This window comes from Pan troglodytes, chromosome 3 (assembly GCF_028858775.2).
Source record: "Pan troglodytes isolate AG18354 chromosome 3, NHGRI_mPanTro3-v2.0_pri, whole genome shotgun sequence".
Lineage (NCBI taxonomy): Eukaryota > Metazoa > Chordata > Mammalia > Primates > Hominidae > Pan > Pan troglodytes.
Genome location: NC_072401.2, coordinates 190,384,650 through 190,404,410, shown reverse-complemented (window position 1 = coordinate 190,404,410; position 19,761 = coordinate 190,384,650).

Sequence of the window (19,761 nt, the reverse complement as noted above, 5' to 3'; positions counted from 1 at the left end):
GGGGAAAGGGGATACTGGGGAGATGTTTGTCAAAGGACACAAAATTCAGTTAGATAACAGTAATATGATTTTTATTACTCTTACTGCACATCCCAATGACTATAGTTCATAACAATGCACTGTATACTTTAAAATTGCTTAGCAGATTGTATGTATTCGCAGCACAAAAAGAAGTATGTGAGGTAATGCATATATTATCTTTATTTTTAGCCACTTTACAATGTATACATATATCAAACCATCATGTTGTATACACAAATATATGCAATTTTGTCAATGTCAAAAAAATTAAATAATTTAAAATGAAATTTAACAACTTAAAAACCTCCTAAGGAGCTACATAAGAAAATGTATTATTAAAACAATTGGAAAAAAAGAGTTTTACAAATGTGTGAAAAAGAAGAAATATAATGAGAGGAATTTTTAAAAGATTTGAACTGTGAGTTGTTTATGAAAAAATAGCTGAAGTTTACATGTCAAGGCTCTCACATTTGTTAAATTTTGTGATATATGTTTCATATTTTTCTCCACTTTTCTATTTAAAATATTTCATTTAAAAATCTTACTAACAATACAAATTTCATTCTGACCCTCAACATTATTATTTCAAAGTATTTTATGCACAGTATCTTAATTATAATCTTTGGGTTATATTAAAATATTTCTCCACATGGATAAAATAATTGGCCAATTTCAGTATCAGCCCCTGAGGACTAAAGATCACTTTCTTTTGTAGAAAAAAAATTTACTTTAACTTCCTATCAACAGACTTTAGACAATATGAAAGCAGCCTCTATTCCTTGTAGAAGACTTGACAGTCTATGACTGGGTTGGATAAATATTACCTTGAAGCCAAATCCCTAGCAAAATTGTTGAGAAAACACCTCCAAGGAAACTCTTACAGTCAGCTAAAGACTTAATAAAGTAATACAGAATGAGTTCATAAAACAAAGCACAACTGTGATTATGATTACAATAAACCTCACTGGGGAACTGGTATTATCTATCAAAGATTTTAATTTTTGCCAGAATTTTACTTTCAAAATATCCTACTACAACTGATATTCCCTTGAAAACTAAAGAAAATATTTCACTCAAGAATGAAGCTCTAAAAAGACTACTCTGACCTATTAGGATTCTGGGTCATTTCCATAAGATTTAATGATTTCACTACTTCGAGGCTATCCGATCTCTTGTAACTGAATTTCTGTATCTCATTGGGGATTATCATACTTTACGCTCAGTTATAAAATATATGTGTAATCTTTGCGAGGTGGGGAGATTTCTTAACTAATTGACTCAATATTCCCTAAGAAGAGTTTCTTTGAGAAGTTAAAATGTGATATATTTTTTAAAGAAAAATACTCTCATAAGATCAAAATAAATTTTTCACAGCATTTACTTTCCATTTTCAATTATTTAAATATAGAAATTTAGATTGTAGGTACAGTTCCTATTAGTACTCCAAACCTGTGTTATAATGCTCCTATGAAAATCCAAGTTGACCAAAGTTCTAACAGATCTTCTTTTAAATGATATATTACACCTAAAATAAAAATTTTTTGGCTCCTCTTTTCAAAAAAAAAAAACCTATATAAAACAAGTTAGGACAGCTATTAATCAGTATATCAGATTAACCAAATATATCAGATATACAAATATATCAGTATATCAATATAGCAGAGGTATCAATATATCGATATACGAAACCAGAAAAAATTATCTTTGTTTATGTCATTAATGGTGTTTTATTGTTCATAAAGAAGAGAATGAAGAAATCTCTGAAACACGTGATTGATTACTGTCAAAGATACAAAGTATACTCAATTACATTAAAATAAAATCATTGTATTTTGAAAACGCACCCCCTCAGTTATATGTATAACACTAAGTAACTCTATTAGAAATTTTTTATGTTCCACACATCGATGCTACATTATACTGTGAAAATTATATCTGCGCTGCAAATCTAGCTTGCCATTAACTATGTACCTCTCATCAAGCTACCTCCCATTATAAGCCTCGGTTTCCTCGTCTGTAAAGTGTTAGCAGTAAAGGCATGTTGGTCTTAAGTGATTGTGATGACAGAATGAGATGACGTATAGAAAGAATTTTCTAAGTGGGAGATCTTCAGTAAACAGTCTCTATTTTTATTCAATTCGCAGCTGACACTTGATGGAAAATCCATTAAAAAAATTGACAGAGGTCATGCATTTCTTTTTTGACTAAATTTTTAAAAATTTGACTAGATATGTCAATTTTAGGCTAAAGGGCAATTTTCTCAAGGATTTCAAGCAAAAATTTCCCTCAATTGCTTGATAATTTTGTTTTTTGGTTTTTTTGTTTGAGACGGAGTCTTACTCTGTTGCCCAGGCTGGAGTGCAGTGGTGCAATTTTGGCTCACTGAAACTTCTGCCTCCCAGGTTCAAGCAATTCTCCTGCCTCAGCCTCCCGAGTAGCTGGAATTACAGGCACCTGCCACTATGCCTGGCTAATTTTTTTGTATTGTTAGTAGAGACAAGGTTTCATCATGTTGGCCAGGCTGGTCTCGAACTCCTGACCTCAAGTTATCTGCCAGCCTCAGCCTCCCCAAGTGTTGGGATTACAGGCGTAAGCCACCATGCCCAGCTGACGTTTTTATATTTTCTTTGAAGGCTTAATTTTGATCTGCTTTGTGGCCAATTCTAGAAATAAATAGACTGATCCAGAAAATTCCACAATTTTAGGTCTTAAATTTTCACAACATGATGAGAAATTATGCTAAAGACCATTTGAAATCAATGATATGTGAGAATCTGTCAAATAAACAATTCATTTAAGCTTGTCTTTAGACTCTCTGAGGTCTGATCTTGTATTGTCATCGCAAAACAAAATACACCACATAATCTTAGATGCTGAAAAGAAAAAGAGGCTACTCTGAATTAAGATTTAAAGTAATACCACACAAATATTAGTGAGAGTTGCTATGAGAAATGTTGATTTTAACCATTTTAGTCTATAACTTGTTAAAATTATTTATTTTTCCCAATACCTCAAATGTAAGTCCTTGCTTTTCAAAACTTTCCTCTTTAAATTCAATGGCAGTATCAAAATTTTGTTTGTAAAAATTGATAGATTCCTCCTCTTCTTCCTTCTCTTACTCCTCATTCTCATCCTTCTTGTCCTCCTCCTCCTATCTCAACTTGTCTTCCCTTGTGTTGTAGGTTCTAGGAAAACAGTGCTAACATCAGCACCTGAAATAATCAACCCAATGCATGGTTTCTGGTAACAGTAGTTCCTCTTCTCCTTTCCTCTTTTTATTTCCTGATTATCCTCTTTACAGTATATCCATGTGTATAAGTTGTCCGCACATTTTTAAGAAAACATATGCCAGGCACAGTAGCTCACGTCTGTAATCCCACCACTTTGTGAGGCCGAGGTGGACGGATCACAAGGAGAGGAAATCAAGACCATCCTGGCTAACACGGTGAAACCCTGTCTCTACTACATATACAAAAAATTAGCCAGGCATGGTGGCAAATGCCTGTAGTCCCAGCTACTAGGGAGGCTAACGCAACAAAATGGCATGAAACCAGGAGGCAGAGCTTGCAGTGAACCAAGATCGCACCAGTGCACTCCAGCCTGGACGACAGAGCAAGACTCAAAAAAAAAAAAAAAAAAAAGGAAAATATATAGTATGCCATTATGGTCACCTCTCCCCCACCCGCTGCCATCTCCCCCTCCCCTCTCCCTGCCACCAGGTTCATATGTTGAAGTCCTCATGTGTTCAGAATTGGTGGGTTCTTGGTCTCACTGACTTCAAGAATGAAGCCGGGGACCCTCGCGGCGGCTGTTACAGTTCTCACAGATGGTGCGTCCCGAGTTTGTGCCTTCCAGTGTTTGGACATCTTCAAAGTTTCTTCATTCTGGGGGATTCATGGTCTCGCAGGCTTCAGGAGTGAAGCTGCAGACCTTGGCGGTGACTGTTACAGCTCTTAAGGGGGTGCGTGTGGAGTTGTTCGTTCCTCCCCTCTGGACTTGTTCATTTCTCCTGGTAGGTTTGTGGTCTCACTGGCCTCAATAATGAAGCTGCAGACCTTCACCATGAGCATTACAGCTCATAAAAGCAGTGCAGACCCAAAGAGTAAGCAACAACAAGCGTTACTGCAAACAACAAAAGAACAAATCCTCCACAGTGTGCAAAAGTACCCCATAAGGTTGTAGCTGCTGGCTGAGGCAGCCTGCTTTTATTCCCTTATCTGAACCCACCCACATCCTGCTGATTGGCCCATTTTACAGACAGCTGATTGGTCCATTTTACAGATACCTGATTGGTCTGTTTTACAGAGAGCTGACTGGTCCGTTTTGACAGGGTGCTGATTGGTGAATTTATAATCCCTGAGCTAGACACAGAGTGCTGATTGGTGTATTTACAATCCTCTAGCTAGACATAAAAGTTCTCCAAGTCCCCGCTAGATTAGCTAGACACGGAGCACTGATTGGTGCATTTACAAACCTTGAGCTAGACACAGGGTGCTGATTGGTGCGTTTACAAACCTTGAGCTAGATACAGAGTGCTGATTGGTGTATTTACAATTCTTTAGCTAGACATAAAAGTTCTCCAAGTCCCCACCAGATTAGCTAGATACAGAGTGCTGATTGGTGCATCCATGAACCCAGAGCTAGATAGACACAGAGTGCTGATTGGTGCATATACAATCCTCTGGCTAGACACAAAAGTTCTCCAAGTACCCACCTGACTCAGGAGCCCAGCTGGCTTTGCCTAGTGGATCCCGTGCCAGGGCTGTGGGTGGAGCTGTCCGCCAGTCCTGTGCTGCATGCCTGCACTCCTCAGCCCTTGGGCGGTTGATGGGACCAGGTGCCGTGGAGGAGGGGGTGGCACACATCGGGGAGGCTTGGGCCACATGGGAGCCCATTGTGGGGGGGGCTCAGGCATGGCGGGCTGCAGGTCCTGAGCCCTGCCCTGTGGGGAGGTGGCTGAGGCCTGGTGAGAATTCGAGCATGGCGTGGGCAGGCTGATAGTGCTGGGGACCTGGCGCCCCCTCCACAGCTGCTGGCTGGGGTGCTAAGCCCTTCACTGCCCAGTGCTGGCAGCACCAGCCGGCCACTCCAAGTGTGGGGCCTGCTGAGCCCGCAGCCACCCAGAACTCACGCTGGCCCGTGAGCGCCACGTGCAGCCCCAGTTCCCGCCAGCGCCTCTCCCTTCCACACCTCCCCAGAAGCAGAAGGAGAGGGCTCCAGCGTCAGCCATCCCAGAAAGGGGCTCTCACAGTGCAGCGCCCGGTTGAAGCACTCCTCAAGCGCGGCCAGAGGGGGCGACAGGGCTGAGGAGGTGCTGAGAGCGAGTGAGGGCTGCTAGCACATTGTCACCTCTCACTAACTTCCAGTGGGATGATATTTGAAGATAGGGCTTTGGGAGGTAATTATCAGTTGAGATTATGAGAGTGGGAGCCTGGTGAGATAAGATGAGTGCCCTTATAAGAAGGGACATTATAGAGCTCTCTTGCTGTCATTCTGTGAAAGCACAGAGGAAAGGCCAGGATGCAGCAAGAAGACAGCATCTGCAAGCAAGAAAGAGAGCCCTCACTAGGAACCAAAGCAGCCAGAACCTTGATCTTCGACTTCCCAGCCCCCAGAACTGGGAGAAACAAATTTCTGTTGTTTTAGACACCTAGTCAATGGTATTCTGTCATGTAAGCCCACGAAGACTAAGACATGTACCATTCACTAAAAGTAATTGTAAATTAATATTATTCCTAAATGACATTGTTCCAGAAATTTTTCATTTCCTTCCTTCTTTTCTGTAACTTCTATGTAGGTAGCCCAAGGCAAATTTCTCTGCAATGTCTCTGCATTATACATTTGCCTCACTACAATCTGAAATACTTTCCTCTACTTCATGCATAATTTTACCTTGTCATTTGAAAAGATATTTTCCCCACTGATTTAAATTTTTCCCATTTCTTATTATATAACTATGATTTTTTTTTTTGAGATTGGTTTTATCAACTTAAGCCCCTACCAGTGATGTATGACTCCCTATTGGTCCAAATACTTGCCAATACTTAGTATTACCAGGCTGACTCTTCTTGCATTCTGATTGTGGCTGGTCACATCTCCATTTTGAGTTTAATTTGCATATCTTTGATTACTGATACTGCTGTGTAGCTTTTCATGTCTTTACTGGCTTTAGAGAGTATTCTTTTTTTTTTTTTTTTTTTTTTTTTTTTTTTTTTTTTTTTTTGAGACAGAGTCTTGCTCTGTCACCCAGGCTGGAGTTCAGTGGCATGATCTTGGCTCACTGCAAGCTCCACCTCCCAGGTTCACACCATTCTCCTGCCTCAGCCTCCCGAGTAACTGGGACTACAGGCACCTGCCACCATGCCCTGCTAATTTTTTTCTTTGTATTTTTAGAAGAGACGGGGTTTCACCGTGTTAGCCAGGATGATCTCGATCTCCTGAACTCACGATCTGCCCACCTCAGCCTCCCTAAGTGCTGGGATTACAGGCATGAGCCACTGAGCCCAGCCAATATGCCTATGATTTTTAAGGTTTTATAAATAATTTCCCTCAGTTGATAACCTTGCCGTATGCTTCCCTGAGAAATGGGAGCAATCTGAATAATAGTTTCTCATCTTTATACACAAAACAACAGATATACCTACGTTTGGCATCAGATCTGCCTTTCCTTTTACTTAACCAAAGATTACTAATATCAGAAACCAGTTGCTCCACTGCTGTTTCAACCCCTTTGTCTTCTATAAGACCCCATGACCATGGTTGTCACCAAGCATCCTATCATTAGTTTCTTTGCTGTATAAATTGTATTTTCCCATGATTTATTCAACAAATATGTTTTGATAACTTCCTGTTTTCCAGATATTCTTCGAAGTGCTGGGAATACAATAGAGAGTACAATATAGAAAAATTCCTTCTCCATGTTAAAACTCCCATTCTTGTTGAGAGAGGCAAATAACAAGGAAAAATTACAGCAAATTTACAAACAGAATTATATGTCTTCTGTTGAGTGACAATGCACATGAGAGAAAACTATAGCAGAGAATACGCATAGTACATGTCAGAAGTGGGAAAATTTAAATAGTGTGATCAAAGAAAGTCCTTCGCTTACCAAGTATTATTTGTGCAAGACCTAAAAGATGAGGGGAAAGCACATACCAAGTAGAAGAAACAACAGGTACCAAGACTTGCTGTCTGGGTTTAAAAACAATTCTGATTTGACTGGAGCAAGATCAGTTAGAGAGAGGATAGTCGGCTACAGAAATGTGGTGAGGCCAGAATGAGCAGGGCCATGAAAGACAATGTAATGACTTTGACTCCTACTCTAAGTAAGATGAAACAACTTAGATGAGTTTCAGAGACGTGATGCGATTCAAATTACCTTTTAACAAAACCTTTCTGGTTGTTCCAAGTATAAACTAATATGGATAAAGGATAGAAGTAGGAAGCCTTTTCAGGGAAGTTGTCCCCATAATCCAAGTGAGATGGTGGTGCCTTTGGTTATGGTGGTACTAATTCAAAAGTAAAGATGTTGTCAGATAATTGATTTGTTGATGTATTGGATGGTAGATGAGAGAGAAAGAACAGCTGTTTAAGATTTTAGATGGAGGAACTGGAAAGTTCATCACCTGAAGTGCATAAGTCTGTGGGAGAAGGAAATTTGGGAAGGAAGTAGATGTCAAGTGCATGTCAAGTTTTGAATGCCTATAAGGCCTGCTAAAATGCAAGAGGAGATATTTGGTTGGATCTTGGAAGTTTAAGCCTGGAGTTTGAAGGAGTGAGAGAAATATAGGATAGAGGCGTAAATCCAGAGTAATTACCATGCAGATGGTTATTTAAAACTGAAATATTGAGATCATTAAGAAATTAGTGTATACGTAGAAAAAAATAACCTAGAATCAATTGAAGAATTGGTCTCTAGAAAGAGAAAGTCATTAACTAAGTTGATTGCTGTTGTCAAGAGTCCAGCTGGGTTGGGATGATAAATGGTCATTGAATTTTGCAAACTGGAAGTCACAGATGACTGTGACCAAGCAGTTTCAGTGGGTGGCAGAAGAGAAAAATCTAAATTGAGCAGATGCCAGAAATACGTGGAGCAGAGAAATTGTAGCGGGTGGATCTTCCTGCTTCAAATGTTGTATCCTACAGTCTACTTTTTCATACAACATTCAGAGTAGCCTTTGTAAAATATAAATAAGATACTGTCAGACCGGATGGATTCACAGCCTAATTCTACCAGATGTACAAAGAGGAGCTGGTACCAATTTCTACTGAAACTATTCCTAAAAATTAAGGAGGAGGACCTTCTCCCCAACTCATACTATGAGGCCAGCAGCATCTTGATACCAAAACCTGGCAGAGACACAACAAAAAAAGAAAACTTCAGGCCGATATCTTTGATGAACATTGGTGCAAAAATCGTCAACAAAATACTGGCAAACCAAATCCAGCAGCACATCAAAAGGATTATCAATCATGATCAAGTCAACTTTTTCCCCAGGATGCAAGGTTGGTTCGATGTACAAAAATCAATAAATGTGATTCATTGCATCAACAGAACTAAAGACCAAAACCACATGACTATCTTAAAAGATGCAGAAAAGGCTTTTGATAAAATTCAACATCCCTTCTTGTTAAAAACTCTCAATAAACTAGGTATTGAAGGAACATACCACAAAATAATAACAGCAATCTGTGACAAACCCACAGCCAGTATTATACTGAATAGACAAAAGCTGGAAGAATTCCCCTTGAAAACCAACATAAGACAAGGATGCCTTCTCTCACCACTCCTGCTCATCACAGTATTGGAAGTCCTACCCAGAGCAGTCAGGCAAAAGAAAGAAATAAAGCCAATCCAAACAGTAATAGAGGAACTCAAACTATCTCTGTATGCAGATGACATAATTCTACATATAGAAAACCCCATAGTCTTTGCCCAAAAGCTCCTTCAGCTGATAAACAACTTCAGCAAAGTTGCAGGATACAAAATCAGTGCACCAAAATGACTAGCATTCTTATACACCAACAACAAGCAAACTGAGAGCCAAATTAGAAAGGCAATCCCATTCACAATTGCCACAAAAAATAAAATACCTAGAAATACAGCATCCAGGAAGGTGAAAGACCCCTACAATGAGGATTACAAAACACTGCTCAAAGAAATCACAGAAGGGCTGAGCATGGTGGTTCACCCCTATAATCCCAGCACTTTGAGAGGTTGAAGTGGGCAGATCACGAGGTCAGGAAATTGAGATCATCCTGGCCAACGTGGTGAAACCAAGTCTCTACTAAAAATAAAAAATTAGCTGGACATCGTGGCATGTGCCTGTACTCCCAGCTACTTGGGAGGCTGAGGCAGGAGAACCGCTTGAACCTGGGAGGTGGAGGTTGCAGCAAGCTAAGATCATGCCACTGCACTCCAATCTGGCAACAGAGCAAGACTCTGTCACAAAAAAAAAGAAAAGAAAAAGAAAAAAGAATAAAGAAATCACAGAAGACACAAAAGAATAGAAAAACATCCCATACTCATGGATAGGAAGAATCAATACTATTAAAATGGCTGTACTGCCCAAATAAATTTGAAGATTTAATGCTATTCCTATCAAACTATAAATGACATTCTTCACAGAACTAGAAAAAATTATTTTAAAATGTATACGAAATGAAAAAAGAGCCCAAGTAGCCAAGGCAATTCAAAGAACACAGCATAAGAAATCACATTTCCCAACTTCAAACTATACTACAAGGCTACAGTGACCAACACAGCATGATACTGCTACAAAAACAGGCACATAGTCCAGTGGAACAGAGTAGAGAGGCCAGAAATAAGGCCACACATCTATTACCATGTGATCTTTAAAAAAGCTGACAAAAACAAGCAGTAGGGAAAAGACTCCCTAATAAATACATGGTGCTGGGATAACTGGCTAACCATATGAAGAAGGTTGAAGCTGGACCCCTTCCTTACACCGTATACAAAAATTAACTTAAGATGGATTAAAGGCTTAAATATAAAACCAAAAACTATAAAAACCCTGGAAGGCAATACCATCCTGGACTTAGGAATGGGCAAAGATTTCATGACAAAGGTACCAAAGGCAATCACAACAAAAGCAAAAATTGACAATTAAACTTAACAGCCTCTGCACAGCAAAAGAAACTATCAACAGAGTGGGCAGACAACGTACAGAATTGGAGAAAATTATTGCAACTATGCATCTGATAAAAGTCTAATATCCAGCATCTATAAGGAACTCAAACAAATTTACAAGAAAAAACAAGTAACCCCATTAAAAAGTGGGCAAAGGGCATGAACAGACACTTCTCAAAAGAAAACATATGTGTGGTCACTAGGCATATAAAAAATTCAATATTACTGAGCATTAGAGAAATGCAAATCAAAACCACAATGAGATACCATCTCACACCAGCCAGAATGGCTATTATTAAAACATCAAAAAATAACAGATTCTGGCAAAGTTGTGGAGAAAAGGGAACCCTTATACATTGTTTGTGGGACTGTAAATCAGTTCAACCATTGTGGAAAGCAGTATGGCGCTTCCTCAAAGATCTAAAAGTATAACTACTGTTCAACCTAGCAATCTCATTTCTGGATATATACCCAGAGGAATATAAGTCATTCTACCATAAAGACGTGTGCACTCAAATGTTTATTGCAGCACTTTTCACAATAGCAAAGACATGGAATCAAAAAAATGCCCATCAAAGATAGACTAAATAAAGGAAATGTGATACATATACACCATGGAATATTATGCAACCATATAAAAGAGCGAGATTACGTCTTTTGTGAGAACAGATGGAGCTGGAGGCTATCATCCTTAGCAAACTAACACAAGAACAGGAAACCAAATACTGCATGTTCTCACTTATAAGTGGGATCTAAGTGATAAGAACTTATGAACACAAAGAAGGAAACAACAGACACGGGTCTACTTGAGGGGGGAAGGTGGGAGGAGGGAAAAGAGCAGAAAAGATATATTGGGTACTGGGCTTAATACCTGGGTGATGTAATAATACGTACAACAAATCCCCATGACACATGTTTATCTATGTAACAAACCTTCATATGTACCCCCAAACCTAAAATAAAACATTTTTTAAAATACAAAATAAAAAGCATAAAAAGAGATATTGTCATTTCTTTGAACATAACTTTCAAATGATTTTCCACTGCATTCAAAATAAAAGCCGAACTTTCACCATGACTTGAAAGGTCTGGTATGGGCATTCCCCCGCCACCCACCTAGTATCATCTCACACCATGCTATTCTAGCTTTCTCCCTTGCAGTTACACTGAGTTTTTTTTTTTCTTTCCTCAATGTGCTCACCATTTTTCTGCTCCTTGGACTGTCCACTATTCTTTCTACTTTCTCCAAGCCATGTACACAGAGGACCATCATTTAGTTCCAGCTCAAATAGTATCATTGTTCTACTGTTTATTGTCAGACCACTTAGCTAATTTATAAATTCCATGAGCAAGGGGCTCTCTTTTGTTTTTCACTGTATTCCCAGTACTGAAAGTGCAGGCATGAAATAATTATTTGTGGATATATGGAAAACAAATGAATAGATGGGTCTCTTGTGAGATACACTGGCAGGATAACTACTGTCATCAATGAACAAAGAGTACATTTTAATTAAAATGACATTGTTGAGTTATAGATTTCATTATATAAGCAATGATTGTGAGCATTAACCAGCATATCCAAATGAGTTATTAAATTTTTCAAAATATGCAGCAACATGGATGGAACTGGAGGCCATTCTCTTCAGTGAAACAACTCAAAAACAGACAGTCAAATGCTGCATATTCTCACTTATAAACAGGAGGTAAACAATGCATGCACATGGATATAGAGACTGGAATAATAGACATTGGACACACAAAAGATGGGAGGGACAGAGGAGGGCAAAGGTTGAGAAATTACCTATTGGGTACAATGTTAATAATTTGGGTGATGGGCACACTAAAAGCCCAGACTTCACTGCTAAGCAATATGTGTATGTAAGGAAACTGCACGTGTACCCCCTAAATACATTTAATAAAATCTGCAAAATAATACACTATATTTATTTACATTAATCTTTAATGCTAGTTGTTTTCATTCCCAACACTAGTTTTCCCATCATGTATTTCAAATTTGGAGTTGTTATTAACTAGAAAAACTGTGGCAAAGCTTTAGGTAGCGTAAACAAGATAGGAAAATCTAGAAACCAAAATATACTAAAATTCTTAATGAATATTTATAAAAGGAAAAAACAGTGAGGAACCAACTTAATTCATTTATTTTATTGCTGTATAATATTTTGTTATATGAATATATCACTGTTTATCCAGTACACATTTAATGATATTTGATTTATTTATGATTTTGGACTATTATAAATAATGCTGCAACTAACTTTCTTATACATGTCTTTGATGCATATCTGTATGCATTTCTGTTACATATACACATGGGAGAAAAGCCTTTGGATCAAAGCCTTTATGTTTGTTTTGGTACATATGTTTAGTTTTGGTATACATGTTTAGTTTTGGTACACACTGACAGTTTTCCCATGTGTCACACTGATTTTATCAACTTAAGCCACTACCAGTGATGGATGACTCCCTATTGGTCCAAATACTTGCCAATACTTGTTAGTATTACGAGGCTGATTCTTCTTGCATTTTGATTGCGGCTGGTCATGTCTCCATTTTGAATTTAATTTGCATATCCTTGATTACTGATATTGTTGTGTAGCTTTTCATGTTTTTACTGGCTTTAGATAATATTCTTTTTTTAAATTTTTTCTGAGACAGAGTCTTGCTCTGTCACCAAGGCTGGAGTGCAGTGGCGCAAGCTCGGCTCACTGCAAGGTCTGCCTCCTGGGTTCATGGGACTCTTCTGCATCAGCCTCCCAAGTAGCTGGGACTACAGACACGTGCCACCACTCCCAGCTAATTTTTGTATTTTTTTTTTTAGTAGAGATGGGGTTTCACCATATTGACCAGGCTGGTCTCGAACTCCTGACTTCGTGATCCACCCGCCTCAGCCTCCCAAAGTACTGGGGAAAATATTCTTTTGTGAAGCACCCATTTAAGTCTTGTTGTCATTCTTCTAATGGATTATCTTCTTTTGAAGTCAATGCATGAGTTCTTTATAGATGGTGCATATGAATTCTTTGTTAGAAATATGGACTACAAACATCTTTCCCACTCTGTGGATTGCTTTCCATCCTCTTATGGTATCTTATGGTAAAAAGATGTTCGTAGCTTTAACAAAAATCAATGTTTCAATCTTTTGTGTTTGCACATTTAGTGAGATGTTTATATAATTTTGCTATCTCAAGGTCATACAATTATTATTCTATGTTATCTTCTAGAAGTTTTATTATTTTAACTTTAAAATAGGTCCAGATGGTCTACAATCCATCTGGAACTGATATCTGTGTACGGTATGAAGTAAGAGTTGACATTTGTTTTCTCCCTATCGGAATATCCAGTGATCCATTGCTACTGTTTTGAAAGATTATTTGTCCTCTCTGCATTATACTGGTCTGGTCCCTTTTCATCAATCACATCACCATGTGTATGTGGGGTCTTTTTCTCTAGAGCTTCTACATAAGCATTGACTTCAGCATCTCTTCCACCCGTTGTAAGCCCTACATACTCCTCTCTCATGCTCTGTCTTCTATTTGCCTGGTGTGATTATGCTGTGGCCGCTGTGAAACTCCCTCCTGCCACTTTCAAATATTCCTACCCACACAGAACTTAACAGACCCACTCTTTGGGAGCATACTTAAAATTGCTAGTCCAATTATACAATAGTTTACTCAAGACAACGTGCTAATACATAGCCAAATTTCAACAAAGAAGACATTTTATGTATTTTGAATTAAAAATGTTTAATACACAGTAATAGGAATGTACACAACTGTTGGATATGCAGCTCATTCTTTTACTGTTTTATAATATTTCATTGCATGAGTATGTCACCGTTTATCCATTATACACTTAATGATTTTGATTATTATTTTGAACTATTATAAATAACTCTGTAACTAACATTTTTGTACTTGTCTTTGAGGCATATCTGTATGCATTTCTGTTGAATATATACACGGGAGAAAAGCTTGCAAAGGCTGGAAAAGGGAAAACATGCAAAGACTGTTTTAGAAAATTCCAAATTGCTAGGACTACAGCATGAAATGGGTAATTCCATGAGGCTGCTTGATGGTCATAGACAAAACCCCGTATCTGCCATAGGATGTCAGGCATGGACAGGTACTGGTGACCTCTTTCGTCTTCATATCCTTATCCTAACTCACATTGCTGTATTCCACTGGAACCACTGTTGGCTCAGCACTGTTGAGAAACTTTTTGCTCCAAAGCTTCACTGTTGGATAGCAAAGGAGAGCTTAGAGGGTGGAGGTGTAACTAAGCCTCAGCAAGTGTATCCCACATAGTGGGTAAAACAAACTTAGGTAATGCCTCTTAAATACTATTTTCATTTTGAAAGCATTATTTATTATTTTAGCCCATGGAGATTTTGTAATGTAGATATGTAAGCTGAAATGAATTTGTTATTATATGGTTTTTTTTAGTGATTCAAATTGATCATTAACTAAGTTTTAATGTCCCAATCAATACATCTATAGGACTTGATGTTACTAGGCACTTCATTTTTATTTTTTGTTTCAAAATTTTGATGGGCAGGCCTAACTGCAATTTAAATTTAGAATAATGGAAAATAATATTCAAAATGTTAAATGTCATCTTTTCTGAGAAATATTCATTAGCAAAATGGATTCGACTTGAAAACACAAAATTGTATTCTAAGAAGAACTTCAGATTTAGTGATTACTGGGGTGCAATTAAAGACATGGCATGTATGGATGAACCTATAAAGTTGTGTTAGTTGGGGAGACGAACACATTAATGGCAAACATTATTAGGGGCTCCAAATCATGGCATACACCATCTAATTAGTGGATATCCGCAAGCTCAGCAGTTGGCCACAGTGTCCAGGTGAGTGATTCAGATCCTGGAGGTTTGTCAGCAGGTACGACAGGTATTTTTGTCATATTGCAGAAGACTGGGGTTCAGGAGAGGAAGTGACATGCCCCCAAGGCAGGCACAGTAGGCACAATGAGAGATATACTCCATGGCATGACAAACAGGACAAGAGTGCGGGGTTACTAAATTCAAAAAAGAAACCTGAAATTTGTGAAAATTAGAGCACAGAATCTTATATCTGAGGAAATTAGTTATCAGAAAACTAAGGGGGAGGGTGGTTGTGTAAATGTGTGACCAGGTTGCTGAGAAACCACCAAAGTCAGAACAAGCAATAGGAAAGTCACCTGTGCTTGTGCCTGAAAAACTGAGCTCCTCAAGTCAGCCTCTCCTGGAGGCTGAGCTCTTCTCAAAATTAGTTGGGAGGTACACAAAGCTCTTGCTAAAAGGGCAATGATGGTGGGAGGGTGAGAGGCAATTACTAGCTGTAGAATGTAGGATACACACAAACGAGCTTGTTATACATAATTCATACATTGGAAGACAAATAAGATATTCATTGTATAATGACAAAAGGCATGAATGTGGGGACCAGATAGACCTGAATTCACAACTGGCTTGCCGTAACCAAGTTATTCAACCTTTCTGAGCATCAGGATTATAATGTTACTTCACAGAATTTTTCTAAATATAGAAAAAGCGTTATATATGTAAAATGTTTGCCATAGTGCCTGGCACATAGATGACACAATAATTGTTAGCTATTACCAGTAATAACCTAACAATTTTACTAAAATATCTATTGAATAATTGAAACTATCAGTCAGGATAAAAGTTCAGCTGTTACTATCTGTTATATTTCCTTCAAGCAGAGGAGTATTAATTAAAGGATATTCAAATGTTTTAGTTAGGGTAAGCAATGCTAGCTGCTGCTACAACAGACAATCCTCCCAAATCTAAAAGCAATAACCAGTTAGTTTTTGCTCACATTGATTTAACACGGCCAAGTGACTACCCTATACCTGTAGCTATGCCATCTGGAGTATGTGGCCTCTAAGATTCCCCAAGAGGGGGCAAGAGCACCATGCCCAGTGCTCTGAAGTTCCAGGCCTGAGTCTGGTCTATATCAATTCCACCTAAATTTTGCTAGAATTTGCCCACTACCCAACTACAATAGAGGCTGGCAAATCTTGTCTTCTGTGTCTAGGATGAGAGAATGGTATATTTTAAAGATACATTGTCTCTGCCATAGAATTGTGTGAGGGCCAGAGAATGATAGTCACACTTAGGCAATCTCTCATGGAGCGCTTCCACAATGCCAGTACAGCTGTGGCTACCGAGAACCTTTATTCCCATGTGCCATCATTCCTCTATAGTCTCCTATAATCTGGAACGATTCTTCGGCCTTACTGTGTGCTTCACGACAATGTCATTCTGAAGAGTACAGACCAGGTATTTTGTAGAATGTCTCTCAATTTGGGTTTGTCTGATATCTCTTCACAATATATGACCCAGAATTTAGACGATGCCTTATTTTCTCAGAATTATTCACTATGATATTATGTTCTTCTCAGTGCATCTTATCAAGAGACACTAAGTATTGATTCGTCTCATTACTCGTGATGTTAACTTAGATCACTTCATGAAGATGGTGGACCCCTGCCAGGTCTGCTCATTGCAAAGTCACCAGTTAGTTCTTTCTTATTAGTAAGCATATTATGAGGAGACACTCTGAGATGATGTAAATATCCTGTTAGTCCTCAAACTTTCACCAGCTAAGTCATCTTTTGATGATTTTTCAACATCTTTTGATGATTTTTGCTGGAATCAGTTTGCATTATGATGACTGGCAAGTGGTAATTTTCTAATAATATCAATCCAAAATATGAAACACTTCAAAAATGTGTATGTCAGTCTTGTGCATGTTAATCTTGTTAAACACTGGAACAATGTTTCTGTGTCTTTCCAGTTTTAGGACAAAAGCCAACAAAGCACATTCACTAAGATATATACTTTTAAAAGAGAGGGGGTGGAATTGATAATTTCACAATACTCATACAACTCTTTGTTTTGCTATATGTTCTTCCAGTCTTTATGTACATAAATGCATAACTTAAACTATGAATAAAATATATACAATTTTAATTTAAGGCTATGTTATATTTTTAATACTATTTTCAGTATAATTTCTATATTATATTCTTAAGGTCTAGTAGCACTCTGTCCTCACTCTGTATTTCAGCAAACTGGTCTTTCAGATTCTTCAAAGATCATGATCTCCTGATCCTCTCTCACGGGATGGTCCTTGATCATGAAATGAACCTTACACCTAATCGTTTAGTCTATATTTCAGTGCAAGTGGTACTTCTTTAATGAAGCTTAGGCTAAGTGATGTTCTTTTGTTGTCTTTCTGTACATCAGGTAATTATCAGAGTTTGTAAGTATGTATTTCCTTGACTGATCAAAGAAGGTATCTGTCTCTCTGACTAGCCTGTAGGTTCCCTGAGGCCAAGAACCCTGGTACCCAGGTCAATGACCAGCACCCACCTAGATCCCGGTGAATACATATGGGATGACTGGGTGCCTTGTTGCTGAGCACTTTGATTATTGCTATTTTGTATCATATGAACTGATAGACATACATGTGCATTTAACTCTTTTCAGTAATAACAACATTAAAAACTGTAATTGAATTTACTTTAATGGGTCAGAAGTACATTATTGAAATTTTTTTGGGTTCCATTCTGAGTTTGTGATTCACTTTAATAGTCACCCATGATGGGGTCCTCATTAGCACTGATTTTGATAAACCTCATTTGTATCTCGGATGCAAGCCCTTCTGATAGGCTGATAGACATAAACTCTCCTTTCATGTAGCTAATTGAAGATGCTCCCTTCCTAATTTCTTTCTAATCTTAATTGCCTTTTTCTTTTTTAATCAGAAATAACACTCAGTCATCCGCTTCTTACCAAACTCTCCTTTCACTCTAGCTTCTGCAACCCTGTTATTTTACATACTTTCCCATTGAAAGGGACCTCAAGATATCTGCTTGGAAAATCTCTATTCAGTTAAATATCTTCACGGCTATTTACATTTTACAGATGAGGCCATTGTCACCCAGAAAAGCAACCCTGGGAAATCTAACAAGAACACTTCCTTCTTATGCTTTATTTCTCTGTGGAGGCCCCATAACTTAACTTTAAAAATTATTTCTCATTGAAATTGGCTTTCAGTGTTTAATGGATAGTACTTTTACTTCACATGTATTTTTTTTTCTTCGCAAATCTTTGCAGTAAATATAGTTTCTCTCAAGGGCTCCTCCTAAAACGACATATCATAAACTAGCATTCTTAAAGCCAGAAGCTTTAAAGATCAAAGCCCCTAGGTTTGATTTACATCTGAGCCTCATAACTGGGGATTTTTCTACAAGTCTTCTCTGTTATTGTTTTTTCCACTCCACTTCATTTGTAATAAAGTGTACATATGTAAGCAGCTACATATGTAGCTTCTCCTAGGACGCCTCATGCATAAACAATAAAGAGTATATTCTTTCAAGCCTTACACAGACTTTTTTTTCCAATGCTGTTTACAGTTATCAAAATATAGGCTTCATTTTTTAGGATGACCACAACCTATGTCTTTGACTTATTATGGCCATAGCAACTATGCTAGATGAAGGAACGATACTTTGAAGAGAAGCCATCTTCTACCCAGCTCTGTGTGGCTAAGGGGAAGAAATACAAATGTGAGTTTTTCTTACTTGGTGAACCAAAATTTACTTAAATTATAATTAAGTGATTTGAATATCTTTAAAATCTTTTTCCAAACATTCTACCATCTCTATAATATGGCTCCTGAAAGCCTGGAGTACTATGTTCACTGATAATGAAAACATTCTATGAAGATTTTATGTTAATTTGATTGTATTATTTAGTCCCATTGATTAGGGTTTCTTCAATTTATGTTTTTTTCAAATCAGTATCACTGACAAGTGAAATCTGATTTCAACGACACCCAACCACATGCCCTACATCATTTTTATTATATCAGTGAGCTATCATGAATGTATAACTGATCTTAATTTGTATGATTGCCCAAGCTAGCAATATTTACAGGATTGCTTTATATGATTAATTTTGCATTTTATATCTGTTTCAAGCTGAGAAGACAGTTTAATATTTATTTTCACAATTACTTATTTATTTTTAAATTATTTTAAATATTCTAGTGTGGGCTAAGGACTGGTTCCAAATCTGAAAATAAATGAATCTCAACACAACTGATTCAACATTGTCTCTGAGTAGTCCACAAGTGTACTGAGTGTCTACTGCATGTTCACGTAAAGTGAATTCTACAAGAAAGTTGTATAAGTCCTTCTTATTTGGATTTTTTTTTTGTAAGAGGCAAGGAAGATCTTTCTGTATCAACAAGACTGGTCTCAAACTCTTGGGCTCAAGTGATCCTCTGACCTCGGCTTCTCAAGTAGCTGAGACTACAGGAGCGCACCACCATGCCCGGCTTAAAGGCAAAACTATCTAGGTTTTATTTTAAAGTTTATTTAAGTTTAGGTCTCTTAAAACTTTTAAGGGAAATATTTTGGGTAACAGAAAAAGAATAGTTCCAACGAAGACATTCAGTAACAACAGAAATCATTTCACTAATTAGAAATTCTATGCCATTTGAAGATTTTAAGTTTTAAATATTTATTTCATATTTATTA